Source organism: Rattus norvegicus, chromosome 4, assembly GCF_036323735.1.
Source record: "Rattus norvegicus strain BN/NHsdMcwi chromosome 4, GRCr8, whole genome shotgun sequence".
NCBI classification, from domain to species: Eukaryota; Metazoa; Chordata; class Mammalia; order Rodentia; family Muridae; genus Rattus; species Rattus norvegicus.
In genome coordinates, this window is record NC_086022.1 from 1,418,171 (window position 1) to 1,424,694 (window position 6,524).

The 6,524-nt window shown below is 39.9% G+C and overlaps 1 long non-coding RNA gene across 1 annotated transcript; it reads left to right on the plus strand.

The window, feature by feature from the left end:
• Positions 1-2,233: 2,233 nt before the first annotated feature.
• LOC134486532 (uncharacterized) lies at positions 2,234-5,306 on the plus strand. The gene is made up of 2 exons (XR_010065722.1): positions 2,234-3,707; positions 4,932-5,306. It is a non-coding gene; the product is annotated as an uncharacterized LOC134486532 (long non-coding RNA).
• The last annotated feature ends 1,218 nt before the right edge of the window (positions 5,307-6,524 follow it).

Here is a 6,524-nt window from a genome sequence, read left to right on the forward strand (position 1 = left end):
TCTGCAGACACTCAGAGCTATGAGTATTCCTCTTAGCACAGCTTTCATTGTGTCCCATAAGTTTGGGTATGCTGTACTTTCATTTTCATTAAATTCTAAGAAGTCTTTGATTTCTTTTTTATTTCTTCCTTGACTAGGTTATCATTGAGTAGAGCATTGTTCAACTTCCATGTATATGTGGGCCTTCTTCCCTTATTGTTATATAAGACTGGCTTTAGCCTATGGTGGTCTGATAGGATGCATGGTATTATTTCTATATTTTTGTATCTGTTCAAGCATGTTTTATGACCAATTATATGGTCAATTTTGGAGAAAGTACCATGAGGCGGTGAAAAGAAGGTATATCCTTTGGTGTTAGGATAGAATGTTCTATCAATATCTGTTAAGTCCAATTGGTTCATGACTTCTCTTAGTCTGTCTATGTCTCTGTTTAATTTCTGTTTCCATGATATGTCCATTGATGAGAGTGGGGTGTTGAAATCTCCTACTATTATTGTGTGAGGTACAATGTGTGCTTTGAGCTTTAGTAAGGTTCCTTTTATGTACGTAGGTGACCTTGTATTTAGAGAACAGATATTTAGGATTGAGAGTTCATCTTGGTGGATTTTTCCTTTGATGAATATGAAGTGTTCTTCCTTATCTTTTTTGAAGACTTTCAGTTGAATATTGATTTTATTCGATATTAGAATGGCTACTCCAGCTTGCTTCTTCAGACCATTTGCTTGGAAATTTGTTTTCCAGCCTTTCACTCTAAGTTAGTGTCTGTCTTTGTCTCTGAGGTGTGTTTCCTGTAGGCAGCAGAATGCAGGGTCCTCGTTGCATATCCAGTTTGTTAATCTATGTCTTTTTATTGGGGAGTTGAGACCGTTGATCTTGAGAGATAATAAGAAATAGTGATTATTGCTTCCTGTTATTTTCATATTTCGATGTGAGATTATGTTTGTGTGCTTTTCTTCTCTTTGTTTTGTTGCCAAGACGATTAGTTTCTTGCTTTTCCTAGGTTGTAGCTTGCCTCCTTATGTTGGGCTTTACCATTTATTATCCTTTGTAGGGCTGGATTTGGAGAAAGATATTGTGTAAATTTGGTTTTGTCATGGAATATCTTGGTTTCTCTATCTATGTTAATTGAGAATTTTGCTGGATACAGTAACCTGGGCTGGCATTTGTGTTTTTAGGGTCTGTATGACATCTGTCCAGGATCTTCTGGCTTTCATAGTCTCTGGTGAGAAATCTGGTGTGATTCTGATAGGTCTGCCTTTATATGTTACTTGACCTTTTTCCCTTACTGCTTTTAATATTCTTTCTTTATTTTGTGTATTTGGTGTTTTGACTATTATGTGACAGGAGGATTTTCTTTTCTGGTCCAATCTATTTGGAGTTCTGTAGGCTTCTTGTATGTTTATGGGCATTTGTTTCTATAGGTTAGGGAAGGTTTCTTCTATGATTTTGTTGAAGATATTTGCTGATACTTTGAGCTGGGAGTCTTCACTCTCTTCTGTACCTATTATCCTTAGGTTTGATCTTCTCGTTGAGTCCTGGATTTCCTGTATGTTTTGGCCCAGTAGATTTTTCTGTTTTACATTGTTTTTGAGTGTTGTGTCGATGATTTCTATGGTATCTTCTGCTCCTGAGATTCTCTCTACTATCTCTTGTATTCTGTTGGTGATGCTTGTATCTATGGCTCCTTGTCTCTTCCTTTGGTTTTCTATATCCAGGGTTGTTTCCCTTTTTGCTTTCTTTATTGCTTCTATTTCCATTTTTAATTACTTCAACTGTTTGATTGTGTTTTCCTGGAATTCTTTTGGGGATTTTTGTGATTCCTCTCTATAGGCATCTACTTATTTATTTATGCTTTCCTGTGTTTCTCTAAGGGAGTTCTTTATGTCTTTCTTGAAGTCCTCCAGCATCATGATCAAATGTGATTTTAAATCTAGATCTCGCTTTTCTGGTGTGTTTCGATATTCAGTGTTTGCTTTGGTGGGAGAATTGGGCTCCGATGATGCCATGTAGTCTTGGTTTCTGTTGCTTGGGTTCCCGACCTTGCCTCTCACCATCAGGTTGTCTCTGGAGTTACCTTGTTCTGCTATTTCTGACAGTGGCTAGACCGTCCTATAGGCCTGTGTGTCAGGAGTGCTGTAGACCTGTTTTCTTTCAGCCAGTTATGGGAACAGACTGTTCTGCTTTCGGGCCTGTAGTCTTTCATGTCTACTGGTCTTCCGCTGTTCCTGTGGGTCTGTGGCCTGAGTTCACCAGGCAGGTCGCTTGGAGCAGAAAAGTTGGTCTTACCTGTGGTCCTGCGGATGAAGTTGCTCATGGGTGGTTGCTTTTGAGCTCTCCATGAGAGCGGCAACCAGGAGGGCCTGCGCTGCCTTTTCCAGGAGGCCCCCTGCACCGCGGTCCCAGATGGCATTTAGGTGTTTTCCTCTGGAGTAAGAAATGTGGGCAGAGTGCACACACTTCTGGCTTCCCAGGTGTGTCTGCCCCTCTGAAGTTTTAGCTCTCCCTCCCACGGGATTTGGGTGCATAGAACTGTTTGCCGGGTCCCTTCAGGTCCGGGTGGTGTCTGGCCTGCAGTGGACCTGCCACTTGAGTGCGAGAGGCATTCTTTTTCAAAACATTTTTTTTTACAATGTGCCAGAATGAATGGCAAAATAAAATCGACAAGTTGAAAATAAAATGTCAGAAATAAAAATCAATAATGATTCATAACTGTATGAAAACATTATATGGGATATAATGTAAATTATTGAGATTTAAAAACCTACATAGCTAACACATCTGGAAAAAATAAGAATAGAAGATTTGACCCAAATTTCAAGACTTCATAATTTTGTCTTGCTAAGTAAAGCTTATAATACTTACGATTAATTACTAATGACTTAATCCATATCTAAGGAAGAAGATGAGGCAGATGACCAGCCTGCTCCCTCTCATATCCCACAAATTTCCCAGGAATTCTGCCCTATCCAGTGATACAGGAAGGTTGCTCTAACCAGGGACACAGGATGCTTGCACTATCCAAGTTCAAAGGAGCCCCTCCCCTTCATTGAGAGACAGCACTTCTTGTCTTCCAGGAGGCCTGCTCTAACCCATGTCACAGAGCTCTCCAGCTCCCAAGGAGGCCATCTCTAGTCACAGACACCCAGCCCAGTTAACACCACAGGTGACCAGGTGGCAAGCAACAGAAGCCAATGTAATTTGGCAACAATGAAACCCAGCTCTCTCACCACAGCAAGCCTTAAATACCCTAACATAGGTGAAAGGCAATATACTGACATAAAATTCCATTCCATTATATTGATAGAGGCCTTCAAGAAGAATACAAATAGTATCCTTAAAGAAATATAGGAAACACAGGCATAGAGGTAGAAAATGCTTACCAATGAAACAGTCCTCTGCTGCTGGGGGTATTGAAAACTGGTACAAACTCTCTGGCAATCAATCTGGTGATTCCTGAGAAAACTGGAAATGATTCTTCCTGAAGAGCCAGCTATACTACTCCTGTATATATACCCTAAAGATGCTACACCATATTTCATGGACATGTACTCCATTATGTTACGGCCTATGTTCACCTTATTTATAATAGCCAGAACCTGGAAGCTTACAGATGTCCCTCAACTGAAGAATATGTACAGAGAATGTGACTCATTTGCATAATGGAACACTATTCAGCTAATAAAAACAAGGATATCATGAATTTGCAGGTAAATGGATGGAACTAGAAAATATCATCCTGATTGAAGTAACCCAGACCAAAAAGAACAAGGGTATATACTCACTGATACATGAAAATAAAACAAAAAGTACAGAATATCCAGGATACGACCCATAGACACTAAAAGTTTAACAAAAAAAAAAAGGGAGGTAGAAGGGGACAGGATCAGGTTTGGAGAGATGGGAGAAAGAGAAAATCCCAGAAGACCAGGAGAATAAATGAAAATATCCAGTTTCTGGCAGTTGAAGGTTGGAGGTGGGTGCTTCTAGAAAGTTCCAGAGACCTGGGATATGAGAGACTCCTGGGACTAAATGTGAGTGATCTTAGTCAAAATATGCAACAGTGTGGAGAGGGAACTCAAAGAGTCAACCTCCAGTAGATAGAGTGTATCCCAACTGAAGGGAACTGGTTACCAACCCACAGTCAAAATTTCTGATCCAGAATTGTTTCTATCTAGAAGAATTACAAGGACAAAAATTTAGAAGAGACTGAAGGAAAGGCTGTAAAGTGATCAGCTCAAGTTGGAATCCATCTTGCATTTTGGTTGGGGGGCAGCAAGACCTGAGACAATTACTGATCTTACAGACAGGAGTCTAGCATGCCATCCTCTGAAAGGCATTACCAGAAGCTGACTGAGACAGATTCAGACACCCAACCATTGGACAGAAGTCAGGGACTCCTATGGAGGTATTAAGGGAAGGAGTGAAGGAGCTGAAGGGGAGGGCAACCCAATAGGAAGACCAGTAGGTCAACTAACCCAGACCCTTGGGAACACTCAGGGACTGAGGCACCAACCAGGAGCATACACAAGCTGGACAATGGCCTCCAGCACATACATAAGACTGTCTAATCTTGTCTTAGTGAGAGAGGATGCACCTAATTCTGGAGAGACTTGAGGCCCCAGGGCAAGGAGATATCTGGGATGTGGGGAGCACACTCTTAGAGGCAAGGGAGAGGGAGAATGTGATGAGGAACTGGGGAAGGTGGGACTGGGAGGAGAGGGTAATAAATGGACTGTAAATAATGAAATATTAAATAAAGATGAATGTGATTTGCTGTTTGATGTGTATGAAAAACAATCCATGTGTTTCTTGTTATCAATTAAGTTTTATTGTTTAATATGTATACAATGCTGCTAGGAGGTACAGGATGATATTTCTATACATGTTCAAACTGTGTAATTAAATAACTATCCAATTTTCTTATCTGACAGTGTAAGGAAATGGAACAAGATGGCTTTCCTGGTAAAGGCATTTACCACTAACCTGATGACCTGAGATTGATCTCTGGACCCGACACTTTAGAGGGAGAGGAATGAATGCTGCAAGTTGTCCTCTGACCTCCACATTCTTATGGTTGCATTTGTGTACCTACCTCCACAAAACACAATAAACACATGAGATGTTTAAGATGGAGAGCATACTTCTGTGTTATAAAGCAAAATTCCTAAAACACTGCTTGGGATATGATAATCTCTGATCCTTGGCAATACCTCTCCTTTAGGAATGTCTTCTGCTATATCTCCACACAGGAAAGGCAAAAGTATGTGATGAAGATGTGAAAAAATAAATCAAATCTGTCTCTGTGACTCGGCTGCTCTCTAATTCTCAACATGGTATAGAACAGCTCTTCTCATTTCATAATGTATTTAATTCATGTTGAAATTATGCTAGCAAAATTTGAGATATACAAATACTGAGGGATGATAATGTATTCATTAATATTAATTGTCAGTATGACAGGATCTAGATTCACTTAGGAAACAAATCCCAGACAATGACTCTAAGGGAGAATTATGACTGTCCTAACTAAGGTGAGAATACTCTGAATGTGGACTGCACCATTCAATGGGCTGCAGTCATGAATAGAATGAAAAGGAGTAGTTGAGCCGAGCACAGCATTCATTTCTCTGCTTGTAATGCAATGTTAAGATAAGTTTCACACAGTTTGTAGTCATGTCCTCCCTGTTAAATAGATAATGTCTTCAAAGTGAGAGGCAAAATAAACCTTTTATTCATCAAGTTTTATAAGAGGCTATGATTTGGGAAGAATCCCCCAGACTCAAATAATATGCAACAGGAGATTGTGTTTATTTTGTAGATATCCTGCCAGCAGGGAGGGGGGTCTACCATTCATCAGGATGGAAGACAAAGGTATGGAAATTTCAGGGTCAATTTTCAGTCTGTTAGGGTAGGAATGGGTGACTTTTATCTTTCATCCCTATTACTGATTAGCTCTATCTCCAGGAGTATGGCTGCCTTTGTGATTGGTTAAAGCACTGAGGGATTTGGGGACTTTTGCTACTTAATTATACTTGTCTCAGGCTAGCTGGTGGGTCAGCTTTTACAGCTTCTGATTGGTTGCCCATGAGGTTGGCTCAGACTAAGTGGTAAGGCATCTTCCTGATTGTCTGCCAGCAAGTGGTATTTTTTCCTGGAATTGACTGTTTTCAGTCTTTTCCAGTTCTTGGAAACATAAATTTAGGGCTATTCTCCCAAACTGTTGGTTTTCAGCCTATCATGGAGTCAGCCTGAGTCTGGCTCACTCAGTCCTCTCAGCTTCTTTCATCGGATATTTTCTTACATCAATAAAAAAAATAAATAATATTGGTAGTAATTAGGTTTATTCATTTCTACATTGAGAATGTCTTAAAGGTTAACATGAAGATGGACAAGAGTTCAACTACTAATGCTGGGCTGGAATGAGGGAAGAGAAAAGGTGATAATAAAAAAGATTCAAGAAATGTTGATAAAGACAATTCATTTTATATTCCTGGGTTTTGCCTTTTTATCTGCAGCTTGAGATG